Source organism: Bos indicus x Bos taurus, chromosome 1 (genome assembly GCF_003369695.1).
Source record: "Bos indicus x Bos taurus breed Angus x Brahman F1 hybrid chromosome 1, Bos_hybrid_MaternalHap_v2.0, whole genome shotgun sequence".
In the NCBI taxonomy this organism is placed as follows: Eukaryota; Metazoa; Chordata; class Mammalia; order Artiodactyla; family Bovidae; genus Bos; species Bos indicus x Bos taurus.
The window spans coordinates 58,896,355-58,912,494 of record NC_040076.1 but is presented as its reverse complement, the minus strand read 5'-3'; the positions used below and the strand labels follow the sequence as shown (position 1 = coordinate 58,912,494).

At 40.9% G+C, this 16,140-nt stretch overlaps 1 protein-coding gene across 10 annotated transcripts in view; it reads left to right on the top strand.

Moving 5' to 3' along the window:
* ZBTB20 (zinc finger and BTB domain containing 20) overlaps positions 1-16,140 on the top strand; it is an 819,533-nt gene that overhangs the window by 619,627 nt on the left and 183,766 nt on the right. The window lies entirely within an intron of this gene.

The following is a 16,140-nucleotide window of genomic DNA, read 5'->3' as shown; positions in this document are numbered from 1 at the left end:
ATTATCAGCGTCCTTCCAGCTGCTTCTCACTCTCTGGTGAACGCTGTCCCCTATTCACAACACTCTGTCTTACTTCACTGACGCCTTCGCACTGCGAGGTTATTTCTTGTGTTGCAATCATTTGCACAGAAAGGGTGTTCCCATGGCTCTTTTGCTTGTGTGTGGCTTCCACTCACATTCCTAGAAGCGAGTTGCAAATATATTTAGGGGAGCAATATCCTCCAAAGGATGCTAAGGCTAAAGTCTAAAGTGACAGTTATTTGACAGAGAAAGGAGATTGATTAAACTCCCCAAAGACTGGTGCTGTGTGTAATGCATTTATACAGCAGGGGTGGGTCCTCTCTGCCCCTGACAAGTCTTGTTATTCCTCATTCTCGGTGTTGATAGAGTGGGTCTGTCAGTGCTTTGGAGGGTGTCGGCGTTCATGCTTGCAGTTACCACTTTAAGTCTCTGTGTCCCTACTCCAGTTACCTAGCACTGGGTATTTCTAGTCCTCTGACTGGCAAATCATTTTTGTTACAGTTCTTTTGTGTAAAAACAGTTCACATAATAGCTGTGTGTTAGACAAGGCATTAATCCTCACATCACCGGGGATGAGTCAGCACTGTGCACTCCTGCCCGCCCGGCTCAGCTATTATGACGTCAGCACTGGAGGGCAAGCTTCAGACACAAGCAGTGCAGGGGCCTGGAGACCTGGGTCATAGATTAGAAATCGAGGGGAGACCTTTGAGATAAAAAACATAATTGAAAGGCCGTGCCTGGCTCATAGGAAAATGTGAAACTGATTCGATTCTACATCAGCCATCAATCTGGCAGCTTCTAGAAAGATCCAAGTTTTAACCAGAAATGAGGCTGAGCAAGTGACCTGGAATAGACTGAGCGCCCATCCATGTACCCACTAACCTTTTCCCACCTCCCAGGCCAGGCTTCATGATTGCTTAGATTGTTTAAAATCCTGAGACTGCCTTTATTTCAAGGGTGACGGGGCCTGTGACAGTTCTGCTGACCTCATGTGCCCACAGACACAGCTGATGGCTCCAGAGGTGGTGCCCCAGGAGCCCATCAGAAGAAGAAGAAAAGTTCCCTGGGGTCAGGTGAAAACGTTATCCCTTAGCGCTTCTAGCTCCTAATGCCACTGAATGGCCTCCTCCAGGCAGGTACAACATTCTGCCTGTTCGAATTTTTTCTCCTTGGCACTGCCTTTAGTCCAAAGTCCCAGTCTGGATTTTACATAGATTTCAATAGGAGCTGAATAGCTTCCAGACGTTCCCCCGAAAGTGTTTCATCCCATTCATCTTTAGCAGAGCAGAGAGGAGCCCTCCATGACTGACATGCTGCCTTGAAGTAGATAGCACAGACTCGCCCTATTTGAGAACCAGGTTCTTATAATGTAGAACTGTCCACAGTTCAAACTCAGATGCATTCTCAGAAAGGACCTTTCTGTATTGAAAACTAAACGTTGAAAAGCCTGAAAATTCACTGCCTACCTTCTCTGTTAACAAGACATTCCTCTATCACACCCTTGATCTCCCACTCTTCCTTTCACCCAGTGATAACCATCCAAAGTGCCTTACTACTGGGGTCTTCTGCCTTCATTGCATTGCTTGGAGGCTCCTATCCTGCTTGTAGAAGCTAATACTACTGCTTAGCTTAGGTTTTGATGGATTATCACGTACGGCTCTTTATTCAGTTTTCAGTCAACAAACGTTTATGGAAAACCAGTCACTATTCTCAGTTCTTAAAACTGCTAAATAAATAAGAAATAATCCCCATTGTTAAAAATCAGCCTGATAGGGAGATATACATAAATAAAGGCCATGCCATGTGATGGCCACTGGAATGGAGGTATACAAGATGTAGCAAGGGATCAAAAAAGAAGCAGGAGCACCTGCCTGCACATGGGGGGTGCCCAAGCGGAACCTAAAAGCCTGAAGAGTGAGCTGTAGTTTACCAGGTGAGTATGGGGGAGGGGGGAGCAACAGAAGATCGCAATCAGAAAAAAAGCCAGCACAAAGGAGGTGACACACAGCAGGCAGGTTCCGAGTTCTCGGCACAGTTTCGTGACTAAAGGAGATCCTTTCAGAGGAGATGAGGCTGGCAAGTAAGCAGGAGGCAGATCATGGAAGGCTTTGTATGCTGAGCAAGGAGTTTGGACTTGAAGTAACAGGCTTGGTGAGGCTTTGAAGAATTTTAAGGAGATTTATGTTTTAGAAAAAGAGCAGTCTGGTGACTGACTGAGAAAAGGGAGAGCCGGTCAAAGATGAAAACCAAGGGCTTCAACTGTGCAGTGGGGCTGGGAAAGGAGAGGAGAGGCCACTGGGTAGTGTGGCATAGACCCTGATGTTTGCCTAACACCAGCCTGGCTTGGCCCCATGCACAATCCTTGCCTTCTTGGATGAAGGCTCACATGTTTTGTGGGGCCAAATTTCAGGTGAAATGTTCCTTTAAGTCCCTTCACTGGAGACCTCAACTTGAGTTGGGCCTACTGGTTTCCAGAAATATGTGTCTCCTTCTCTCATAGTGGCCTTGGCAGGCCAAGAAGGAGGGGACATTGCCAGTCTGGCAATGCCAGTCTGCCTTCTTTCACCTGAAAATGAAACCAGTTCTTAATAAGATCCTCCCAAAGTCAATCAAAGCCCCAGTTCCTATCATTTTCCCATGGCTGCCCTTTTCTGAGAAGTTCCGAGCCATTGAACTGAATTGCAACTTATGCACAGCAGAGTGTTGAAACAATGCAGGATATTTGTTCCTTCTTTCTGAATTAGAGTTCACCATAAGCGTGCTTTTCTCTTGTTCACTTTGGGCTGCCAGGACAATTTAAAGGAGGTTTTCAGCAGCTTCTGTTGCATGTGCCATGTTCTCTTTAGTAAATGGGAAGATATGTGTGGGTGTGCATAAGTCTTCTCTGTATTACTTTCTGGAGAAATGTTTGCGGAGATGAACAAGATAAGGAGTAGGGACCTATTGAAAGCCCAGGTCCCCTCAGTGACCTGAGTGCAGTACGTAGGCTGGTGATCAGATGGTCAATTATGTGTTTGTCAAAACACAGTGGGCTGCATTCCAGACTGCCAGCTTTGGAGGCCCAGCTTCTGCCAACCAAATGTCATCTGGGAACATGCAACACTGGGCACTGTGAAGGAGTTTGAAATAGACCATGCCACAGCCAACCTACTGCCAGTCTTATAGCACCAATATGGCATGCACAGCCGGGCCCCATGTTTCAGAGCTCAGGAATTCACTGTTCTAAATTCAAGAGGTCAGATGGGTTCATGTTTTCAAAGCCTATGTTCTCTGCTTTGAACATTGTGACTTGCTCCTCAGCGATTTCCAAGTGATTTTTTCCAGTCACATCTCTGTGGAAACCACTCTTTTTATGATGGTTATGAGAGCCTTGTAAATGTCCCAGAGGAGAGAAAAAAAATAAACTTGCTCTGACAATGACTATGAGATTCTGATAGAGGGATTCCAAGTCTTAGGAAATTACATGAAAGGTGCATAGCTTTTAAAATATCAGGAACCACCTTGGCAACTTATAAAAAGCAGAAGGGCTTTGCCTATTTTATAAAGTGATTTGCATATACCTGCATAAATAATGTCCCCACCTGTACTTTTATGCATTTAGGTTGAATAAATTAAATTCAGTGATCTTTAAAATATTCACTGTCTTTCATTGCTCAGATATCATTTTCAGGACCCTTCCTCCTCATGTTTTTTCCCTGTAGTAGTAGTGGCTATTTTTTTTCTATCTTTGATTCAGAGAATCAAAATACACTACAGACCAGTCTATCATAGCCAGGAGCATTACCTCTCTCTGCTTCCTTTCCTTTTAGCCTTTCTACCTATTAAACAATGCTTTCCATAAGCTTTTCATAAAGGAAATGGGAGAGTATATTACTAAAATGAAAACATAGCACAAGCTAGGATTCAGAATCATATTTAGTGGTGAGTTAAAACATAAACGAGCACATTGCCCTTGTGTGTTCTTAAGAAACTTAAAATTGAGTTACGAAAAGAAGCCACACTATTGAGTGTTCCATATGCACATAAGATAATAACAATTCCAAAAGGAATGATACTCCAATAAGTACTGTAGGATTTCTTTCATGAGAGAAAACTTATGGGCTGGAAAACATCGTGTAAAATGTGATTTTTGTTGTTGTTCAGTTGCTAAGTGGTATCCAACTCTTTGTGACCCCATAGACTGCAGCACCCCAGACTTCCCATTTAGCTAGTCTTGAAAAATGGCTTGAATGTAAAAAAAAGAAAGAAAGAAAGGAAAAGTAAAGAAATGATATCCCGAGCAAAAGTATAAACCTAAGTGTAGGATTCTTTGAAGGGGTACAATAAAAAGCAGTTTTTCCCCACTCAAATTTTAAGCCCATTGAAAAATAAAAACAGTGATAGCTGGGGAGCCAAAATTCTTGCTAAAGTCTAGGTGGAAGGATATAACTTAGTATGAGAGGTAGAAGGGGCTCACTGACTCTCTTCCTCCCAAGGGAAAATCTGGATCTGCATAAGAGTAATGCTTTTCCAGGTCACTGACTCCCGCTAGTCTAAGCAGTCTAGAAAGGAGAAAGACTCAGAAACTTCAATAGATAAGTCCCAGCCAACTGAGAAACAGGGACCAAGGCCTGCCTTACCAACAGGATGATTCTCCTCCATGGAAAAGTATTAGCATAAGGAATGAGGCAAGATATGTTTAGAAAACTTCTTTATGTAAACTGGGAGGGGGAAGAGGCTTTCCTGCAAACCCTAAGATCCACAAGCTGGGAAACAAGAGGAGGAAGTACTGAGTAAAATGAAAATGGAAACCAGAGCCAAGAGGTCAGATAAGGCTCTCAAATGCCTAAGGGGACATACCTGAGGTTGAAACCAGCTGTCATAGAATTATTGGAGTTCTAAACTGAGGCTTCCTTTTTAGACTCTTAAAATTACCAGAATCAGAATCCCAGGAACAAGCAAGAAATGAAGACAATGAACTAAACCCAAGTTGGAAACAAAAACAAAACTCTTATCTTTTGTGAAACTAGTGATAAAATTTGTTGAGTACTTGCCTTTCTTTGGGTACTAGACAAAATATTTTTAATGGCTATATGATTTAACCTTTTAAACTACTCTTTAAGTCTATAATGTTATAAAAATAAAATGGATATTTAGCATGTTTGAATAATTTTTTCCAAGAATGCCTAGGAAGTAACAGACAGAACTTGAATCCAAGACTATCTGTCTTAAAATCTTCGTGGAATTTCATTAAACACAAAGTGAATGTCTACTAAGTGCTGAAAACCTAATAGCAAAACACACAGAGCCTCTGCCCTGCTGGAGTTTACAGTCTGGGGGATGGGAGAGAGACATTAATCAAATGGTCACACAAAAGAACTTATAATTGCAAGCTGTGCTTACTGCTGTGAAATAAAAGTGCCAGGTCCTCTACAAGCAATATAGGAGGGGGATCTAAGTGAGTCTGGAAGTACAGAAGACACTTCCCTGAGGAAGTGATTCTGAGCTGACCTCTGAGGTTGAGGAGATAATTCAGGGCCTGTTGATGTCAGGATCTCTGATGACATGTTAAGGACCTGCCTCAGGGCAATGGAAAAGCACATTTAAGACTGAAAGTGGCATGATCAATTTTGTATTCTAAAAAGATCTTGCTACTCTTGTACATTTATCCCAAACAGATGGAAACATATCCACACAGAAAACAAAGTTTATGGCAGCTTTACTCACAATAGCCCCAAACTGGAAACCACCCAGATGTCCTTCAATAAGTAAATGGTTAAACCATAGTATGACCAAACCATGGAACTGCTCAACACTTGGAAGTAGTGAACTCTTGATATGTATAACTTGGATTAATAACAAAGATGTTACACTGAGTTAAAAGGCCAATTTCCTTTATAGAACATTCTTATAATGACAAAATTATAGAGAGCAGATTAACAGTGATTAAGGAGTGAGGGAAGATGGGGCTGACTGTGGCTACAAAATTGTAGCCCAAAATAGTCTTAGGATGTAGCCGTTCTGTACTTTGACTAGTGGTAATCATGCAAATCTTTACATAAGGATGTGATAGCATAGAGCGATGCACACACACTTATACGAGCATATGTAAAATGAGTGAAATCTGAATAAGGTGGATGGATTGTACCAGTGTCCGTTTCCTGATTGTGATATTGTACTACAGTTAAACAAGATATTATATTGGGCCATTATGAGAGAGGGGTAGAGGGCATACCAGACCTTTCTGTATTATCTCTTACAATTGCATAATAAACTACCATAAACCTGAAATTAAAAAATTAAGCTAGTTTCATTGTGGTAAATTGTTTAGGAGGAGCAAAAGTAAGGAGACTATAGTAATAGAACAGATAAAAAATAGACTTGGATTTTGACGATGGGAATGGAAGCAAAATGAAGGCAACTGAGAGATAATTCAGAAACAAAATATATAATTTTGAAACAAATATATGGATTGGATGTGGGAGATGAAGGAGAAAGAAGTGACTACTGGTTTTATGTTTGTTAAAAATATGAAGGATGGTGCCACTCAGGGTTCTATGAAACACCAGAGGAGAACTGGGGTTAAGATCTATTTCTGAGATGTCTAGTGTCAAATGCTTTTGATAGAGAGAAGTAATCATATTGGGTAGGCAGATGAATGTATACAACTGGAATTCAGAAATAAAATGAAGACAAATGAAGCTGTTGGCATGGATGATAATTGCCTAGGGATAAGGTTAGATGGAGAAGAAGGCCCAAACTGGGACTTGAAGAACTCAGTATTTAATCACCTGGAAGGGAAAAATGAGGCTGTGAGTATCCTCAGAAGGAATAGCTAAGGGGTCCAGTACTCTTGCCTGGAAAATCCCATGGACAGAGGAGCCTGGTGGGCTGCAGCCCATGGGGTCACTAAGAGTTGGACACAGATGAACAACTTCACTTTCACTTTTCACTTTCATGCATTGGAGAAGGAAATGGCAACCCACTCCAGTGTTCTTGCCTGGAGAATCCCAGGGACGGGGGAGTCTGGTGGGCTGCCATCTATGGGGTCGCACAGAATCGGACACGACTGAAGTGACTTAGCAGTACCAGCAGCAGTAGGAAAATCAGAAAACATTGACACAGAAACCAAGAAAAGAAAGCGTTTCAAAGAGAGTGGTCAATAGTGACCCCTGAGGAGTCAAGTAAGTTAAGGGTTGAAAAATATATCACTTAATGTATTAGTCTGAAGGTTGTTGTTGACTTTAGCAAAAGGTGGCTTGTTGAAGAGGTAGAAGCAGTAACTTATTTGTTAAAGGATGAGGAAAGTATAAGAAGTGAAGAAACAGAGCAAATGTGGATAAGTCTTGGAAATTTTACCTTAAAGGAAAAGAAAATGAGCTAGTATAATATCTTAGGAATGTGGAGGGGGGGTGAAGTCAAAAGAAGTTTCTGGAGGGGAATGGCGATTTTAGCATTTTTATATGCTTAGAAAAATACAGTAGAGACGAGAGATTCAGTGTATAGGAGCGATAATAGGATAGGATGACTGTTGAATGGATGGTTCCTGATATGACAGAGACACGGGGTCCTGAGCACAAGCACAAGGATAGACGGATGGACATCTCTTCCATAGTTACAAGAAAGAAGAAGGAAGGGTAGAGATACATGCAAGCTGTGTGTAGGCTTGGTTCTGAGAGGTTGAGAGGTGTCCCAAATGGTCACTCCTAGGGAGCAAGGTGCTGCCAAGAATAAGTGAGGAGGAGATTTCAGGAAAGTAGAAGTGTAAAATCGTTCTTGGGAAAATAGGATGGCAGGTTGACCAGAAGAACACAGTGGGATTCTCCTTGGCAATGCAGAAGGTCTAGGTGAGTCTGATGGGTTTTTATAGTACCCATTCTGTCTTGTGTGACTTTCTCCAGAAGTTCAGTGACCAAGGAGGAAACTTAGAGAAGATGTGCCTTTTAGTTCAAATTACGATGGAATTTTACATAATAAGCGTGAAAAGATATTAGGGGTTTTAGTTTCTTTTTGATCCAATCTAAGGCCAGAATGAAAAGGCAGTAAAAGGGCTCTGTTCAACTCTCTAAGCCTCTGGTGAGCATCTACATTGCACCAGACACTGTGTTTGGTACAGAAAAAACAGTCTAGTTTAGTTTAAAGGCTGACATCTAGTCCAAAAGGCCAAGGAACAGGTGATTAGATAACCTTTGCCAAAAGACACAGAAACCCACGTTATTACTTTCTTCTGCCTTCTCCTTCCTCCCCTTCTGGCATTACCTAGTTATTTTCTTGCTTTCTCACTAAATATCTACTCTCTGCCTTATTGACAAGCCTCTAATATACAACATGCATATGTAAGTGACAATTCTGATTTCTTCCGTCATCATTTTGCTAACATATGATCATTTAGGAACAATTAGGTCATCTACTTGAAGTGTGGTATTGGTCCTGGGTGAATTTTCTCTGAATTTTAAGAGCTTCCATCTAACTGTACATAGACTGTTTATTTATTTTCTTGGAAAAAGGGATGGAGAGAGGAAGAGTGGGTAGGTACGAGAGAAGAAGGAAAAAAGGGAAAGAAAGCTAATGATCTATAGAAGACCTGGTATAGCAGCTCACCCTTGTTACTCCAGGGAACTCTCACTTAAAATGAATGGATGAGCCTCCATTCCTAATGGTGTCCTATGTCATCAGACTCCAAAATAGCTTCCAGAGCTGGAGACCTTTCAGAGTACTAAAGATTAACTAAACTTCAGCTTCTAGTAGCATAAAACAAGATATAAAAAAGACCTAAAGAATGTGTAAATTCTTAATTGCCAATAGCACTAGGATTCCCCATTCAGATTTATTCTGTTATAAAGCGGTGGCTTGCAAAGAGGTGGTGGCAATGACAGCTTTCCTTTATTTGAACACATTCCATTCTACTAGATTTCCTTTAGGAAATGACATTAAGACCATTTGACTCAAAACTCAACTGTAGATACATCTGGGATAAAATTTGCCAGCTGTTGAGCAACACAGCTGTATTTTTTTTAATAGTTACTTCTTTCATGATTCTATAATTCACATTTATTGTAAAATATTAAGAAAGTATGGAGAAAATATTCACAATCCCCCTAAACAGAAAAAGTGATTATTAACAATTTTTTAGATCACCTTCTAGTCTTTCCTCTGAATTTAACACGATTGAGCACATACTGTATGTATAAGGTTGTATTCTATTGTTTACTAAATATTATGTAAGCCCTTCTCAGTATAATTACATACTGCCACCATAATGTCTGAATAGTTTCCTATCATATAAAACTCCCAGAATTTTCCTAACAATGCCCTAAGTATAGATATTTGGGTTATTTCCAGTATGTGCCCTTTTATACTTTAAAGTCTTTTAAGATGTAATATGTTACCTGAATTGGCAAACTTGGAGGAAACTTGGGGAAGGCAGGCAGTGATGCCATCCATCAAGAGAATGGTCAGGCAGTAGTGTCACCCTATTCAGAGAGTTACTAATTGCTAATGACTTCATGGGAAATAGATGGGGAAACAGTGGAAACACTGTCAGACTTTATTTTTCTGGGCTCCAAAATCACTGCAGATGGTGACTGCAGCCATGAAATTAAAAGACGCTTACTCCTTGGAAGAAAAGTTATGACCAACCTAGATAGCATATTCAAAAGCAGAGACATTACTTTGCCAACAAAGGTCCGTCTAGTCAAGGCTATGGTTTTTCCAGTAGTCATGTACGGATGTGAGAGTTGGACTGTGAAGAAAGCTGAGCACCGAAGAATTGATGCTTCTGAATTGTGGTGTTGGAGAAGACTCTTGAGAGTCCCATGGACTGCAAGGAGATCCAACCAGTCCGTTCTGAAGGAGATCGGCCCTGGGATTTGTTTGGAGGGAATGATGCTAAAGCTGAAACTCCAGTACTTTGGCCACCTCATGCGAAGAGTTGACTCATTGGAAAAGACTCTGATGCTGGGAGGGATTGGGGGCAGGAGGAGAAGGGGAGGACAGAGGATGAAATGGCTGGATGGCATCACTGACTCGATGGACGTGAGTGTGAGTGAACCCCGGGAGTTGGTGATTGACAGGGAGGCCTGGCATGCTGCGATTCATGGGGTCGCAAAGAGTCGGACACGACTGAGCAACTGAACTGAACTGAACTGAACTGAATGACTATGAAACTCATATTTAAATTTTTAAGTAGTTGTTACAGGATTTATCTAAGCTTTTTTCCCTAAAATTCAAATTCTATGTTTTTAGTTCTAAAGTATACATTTAGTTTGGTTTGCATTTGTTATAGTAATGATGTAAAAGAAAAAAATCCATTCAAAATCTCACTATCCAGAGAGTTAACACTTTGGGGAATATATTTCCAAACATATCTATTTATCTGTCTGTTTTTCTTTGTCTTTCTCTTTTCAAAATAAAAGGAAAATCTGCTGGCTGTTTTGCAGTCTGCTTTTTTACTCATTGTAACAGGCATTTTCCATAATAATAAATATAGATCTACATTATCTTTTTGACAGCCACATTGTACTCCAGTAGAGGGTAATTTATTGAATAAGTCACTTACAGATGGACATTTAGGATATTTGGAAATTTTTTCTAACTAAACAGTGCTACAGTAACCATCTCTATACATATGTGCTTTTTTTTTTTTTAATTCACTTGCCTGATTATTTCCTTAGGGTAATTTCTAGTAGTGGAACTGCCAAAGTAAAATGTATCTGCTGCTAAAGTGTCCTCCAGCAAAATTGTATCAGTGTATATCCCCTGCTGCTACTGATGCTTTGTCACTTCAGTCAAGTCCAACTCTGTGCAACCCTATGGACTGTAACCTGCCAGGCTCCTCTGTCCATGGGATTCTCCAGGCAAGAGTACTAGAGTGGGTTGTCATGCTGTCTTCCAGACCCAGGGATCGAACCCGGGCCTCCTGCATTGCAAGGCAGATTCTTTACTACTAAGCCACTAGGGAAAGCCATGTATACCCCTACCAGCAAGGAAAGAGGTTGCCCATTTCTCTGCATCTTCACTAATTCTGTACTTGTCAATTGTACTTTTTGCCATGTAAGGGAATATTTTTATATTGGGGTACAAGATGCTTTTGCCAAGCATACAATCCCATCTGAAAACTTAAAGAATATTACATTTTATTACATGAAAATAGAAATCACTGTGGTAAACAGTATTTTTTAAACAACTAGGGAAATACTATGACATATCCTTAATATTTTAAAAGTAGATATAATCAACGATGAAAAGGTGAATAATACAGTAAAAACATGCAAAGGGCGAATGAGCAGCCTCACAGGCGTTCTGTTGTGTAGTCTCACCCTTTGCTGCAAAGGCAGTGCCCACTCTTGTCCTGTGAGGTCACCTCTAGCGCTGTTTCCTGCGCTCTGCTGGCACCCCCCACCCTCACCCCTCTCCCAGGGAAAGTTGTGGGGAGAGAAGCACCACTCGGGAGACCAGCAGAGTTTCTTTCTGGGTGAGGGACAGTCAGTACTTCCCCTGGTTTCAAACATTTATGTTTATTTGACATCGCCATTCCCCCAAAGGGACAGGCTAATTGTTCACTCATATGAATGTGAAAGTGATCATCTGAGCTCTGCCATCAGACTCCAGAATCAGTAAATTATTGGGAAGGGAAAAATACACACTGGCAACATTGCCTGATCTGTGTCTCCAGGGCAGAATTGACACTATTCTTCTACCAGATGTAGATAGAGATTTCTGGATGTTCTCATAAATAAAGTGCTAGAGGCCATGTCACCAGTGTCCTCCACCTTTCCCTCTCTCTGACTCCCATGTGTATTACTACATACTTAATGAAATGGAATATTTTTCAGCAACTTCAGGGAAAGTGAAAGACGCTAAGAGGCAGAAATGCCACACTGACAGCATCCTCCCCTGCCCTTCACAGCGCAGACTGACAGAGCATCTTCCTGTGTTTTGGAATTGTGAGCATGTGGCTCCCGGCATGTGCAACCCAAGTCTCTCTGAGGGGCAGGAGTTGTGCAACGCTGTTCTGAGTGGTAATTGGAGCATTCCTTCAGCACAAAAAGTTCATTTGCAGATGATAAGGGATGCCATGTGCTCTGGAGCATTTTTTCTACGTCTTTAAAGAAAAACCATGTCCAGAAGTCATATGCAGTTCCTTAAATCCTTAGGCAGTGTCCAGAAGGGAAGCAGAAAAGAAACCATCATGTTCAAGATTGTACAGAAGCTCCTTTAGGCCAATTACAAGCTGAGGCAAGTGGTAGGAACCAGGCCTAGTAAATAACTCCTCTACCTGAGCAGTGAAACTGCCCAAGAAGTGGGAGCACATGACTACCGGCTAGGTTTCAGTGATGCCCCTGGAGCAGTTAAAGACTGGCACTGCCATACTGTAGGCTCAGAGTGCCGAATGTTTAACTTTCTTATTGATGCCCTTAGAAAACGTCACATATTATACCCCTGCCTCTATAACATGGCCTATACTCAGAGGCCAAACAGGACCCAATAATGATGATTGGTGTTGTGTTGTTTATTAGCATGAATCTTCCCTCCATTCTTTCTCAACCTTTTCTTCCCCAAACATCATTGCCAATTGGAAGCTGGGCAGTGGTGTATGTATAGGATATACATTATATATATGTTTGGTACAAATGGGCTTTCCCAATGGCTCAGTGGTAAAGAATCTGCTTGCAGTGCATGAGACATGGGTTTGATCCCTGGGTAGATCCCCTGAAGGAGGAAATAGCAACCCACTCCAGTATTCTTGCCTGAAAAATCCCATGGACAGAGGAGCCTAGCAGTCTACAGTCCAAAAGGTAGCAGAGTCTGTCTGACACGACTGAGCGACTGAGTTCAACAACAACAATGGTACATATGCCACCTAATTAGTCAAAGAGTCTTTCTACTCTCTTGTAGAAGAGGTCTTTGTAGTGATAAATTTTTTTTTTTCTTTCATTAGATTCTTTCTGCACTCTTTCTGTCAGAGATCAGATCAGTCGCTCAGTTGTGTCCGACTCTTTGCGACCCCATGAATCGCAGCATGCCAGGCCTCCCTGTCAATCACCAACTCCCGGGGTTCACTCACACTCACGTCCATCGAGTCAGTGATGCCATCCAGCCATCTCATCCTCTGTCGTCCCCTTCTCCTCCTGTCCCCAATCCCTCCCAGCATCAGAGTCTTTTCAAATGAGTCAGCTCTTTGCATGAGGTGGCCAAAGTACTGGAGTTTCAGCTTTAGCATCATTCCTTCCAAAGAAATCCCAGGGCTGATCTCCTTCAGAATGGACTGATTGGATCTCCTTGCAGTCCAAGGGACTCTCAAGAGTCTTCTCCAACACCACAATTCAGAAGCATCAATTCTTCGGCGCTCAGCCTTCTTCACAGTCCAACTCTCACATCCATACATGACCACAGGAAAAACCATAGCCTTGACTAGACGGACCTTTGTTGGCAAAGTAATGTCTCTGCTTTTGAATATGCTGTCTAGGTTGGTCATAACTTTCCTTCCAAGGAGTAAAGCGTCTTTTAATTTCATGGCTGCAGTCACCATCTGCAGTGATTTTGGAGCCCAGAAAAATAAAGTCTGACACTGTTTCCACTGTTTCCCCATCTATTTCCCATGAAGTGATGGGACTGGATGCCATGATCTTCGTTTTCTGAATGTTGAGCTTTAAGCCCACTTTTTCACTCTCCACTTTCACTTTCATCAAGAGGCTTTTGGTTTCCTCTTCACTTTCTGCCATAAGGGCGGTGTCATCTGCATATCTGAGGTTATTGATATTTCTCCCGGCAATCTTGATTCTAGCTTGTGCTTCTTCCAGTCCAGCGTTTCTCATGATGTACTCTGCATAGAAGTTAAATAAGCAGGGTGACAATATACAGCCTTGACGAACTCCTTTTCCTATTTGGAACCAGTCTGTTGTTCCATGTACAGTTCTAACTGTTGCTTCCTGACCTGCATACAGATTTCTCAAGAGGCAGGTCAGGTGGTCTGGTATTCCCATCTCTTGAAGAATTTTCCACAGTTTATTGTGATCCACACAGTCAAAGGCTTTGGCATAGTCAATAAAGTAGAAATAGATGTTTTTCTGAAACTCTCTTGCTTTTTCGATGATACAGCAGATGTTGGCAATTTGATCTCTGGTTCCTCTGCATTTTCTAAAACCAGCTTGAACATCAGGAAGTTCACGGTTCACGTATTGCTGAAGCCTGGCTTGGAGAATTTTGTGCATTACTTTACTAGTGTGTGAGATGAGTGCAATTGTGCGGTAGTTTGAGCATTCTTTGGCAGTGCCTTTCTTTGGGATTGGAATGAAAACTGACCTTTTCCAGTCCTGTGGCCACTGCTGAGTTTTCCAAATTTGCTGGCATATTGAGTGCAGCACTTTCACAGCATCATCTTTCAGGATTTGGAATAGCTCAACTGGAATTTCATCACCTCCACTAGCTTTGTTCGTAGTGGTGCTTTCTAAGGCCCACTTGACTTTCACATTCCAGGATGTCTGGCTCTAGGTGAGTGATCACACCATCATCACACCATCATGATTATCTGGGTCGTGAAGATCTTTTTTGTACAGTTCTTCTGTGTATTCTTGCCACCTCTTCTTAATATCTTCTGTTTCTTTTAGGTCCATACTATTTCTGTCCTTTATCGAGCCCATCTTTGCATGAAATGTTCCTTTGGTATCTCTGATTTTCTTGAAGAGATCCCTAGTCTTTCCCATTCTGTTGTTTTCCTCTATTTCTTTGCATTGATCGCTAAAGAAAGCTCTCTTATCTCTTCTTGCTATTCTTTGGAACTCTGCATTCAGATGTTTATATCTTTCATTTTCTCCTTTGCTTTTTGCTTCTCTTCTTTTCACAGCTATTTGTAAGGCCTCTCCAGACAGCCATTTTCTCATTTCTTCTAATGTGAGGTTATTGAAGATAAATCAGACATACCTATCTTATCCCAGAGAATAATTTCCAGATATTTATTTAGAATGGCCACCTTACCCTCTCACACTTTTAGTAAGCTAAAACTGATTCCACTTTTAGTTCCCCCCTGGAAATTTCTAGACTTTGGTACATGGAAAGTAATTATCACCTCTAATTTAAAGTTAATCCTATATTTTGAATACAAGAAGCATGTGTCTCATGACAGAAATTGAGTAAAATTACACCTAAATCCTCTAGCAATGTCCTTCATTCTGGTCCATACAAGTTAGTCAAGGGTGCATAAGGGAAGTAGTAGGAAGTCTCTAATTAGAATCATTTTCTGGGATTTTTGCCCCCTCCTTTTCCCATCATTATGAAACTCGAATAGTCTACTACATTGGTTCTTCACCAGGAGATTCTACATACTCCTCTACCACTTTTTATTTATTTTATTGAAGCCTAATTGATTTACAATGTTGTGTTAATCTCTTTTGTATAGCAAAGTGACTTAATTATATATATATAATTTTTTTAATTTTTAAAAATTTTATGAAAGCAGTGATAAACACTGTGAAAAAAATTAACATGAAGATGCAAAAGAGGGCCTCAAAAATCATAAAATGTTGGGGAGGAGAGTAAGAAAATGTAGATTTATTTTTTCCTAGAATGTGTTTGAGCCTATATGACTACCAGTCTACCAGTTTTAATAATAGCACTTTTCAGTGAAGGTTAGAAAGAATCTTAATACTGTTTAGTTTCCCCAAAATATATGAAGTATCTGTTGACAAGGTGTCTATAACAATCTATCTATCTCTATTTATTTATTAATATAGATAATACAAAGGGTCAATTTCTTGGTCGTCTTATTATCACCAGTCATGAACATCTCCTATCTAGAATCTGTACAGAGGTCAACCACCTCACAGTAGGTTGTGTGTTCACCATCCACTCCAACTCTCTAAAAAGAGACAAATTTCAGAAATGTACACTAACATTCAGAAAACTACTTCAGAGATCTGAATCTTGGAGCAGGAATCCAAGAGAAATCTTACTGGTCACAATTATTGGGAATTTCCCCCTTTTCCCCAAACAACAAAGAACTATAGTGAAAACACTTTAAGATTACCTTTTGAGTGATTTTGGTGTTGGATTCTGATTTATTCTTTTTTAGAAAATGAGGGACTACATTTAAATTCCAAATAAATGCTTTTACCTAATAAGATATGAATGTACAATTTTTGA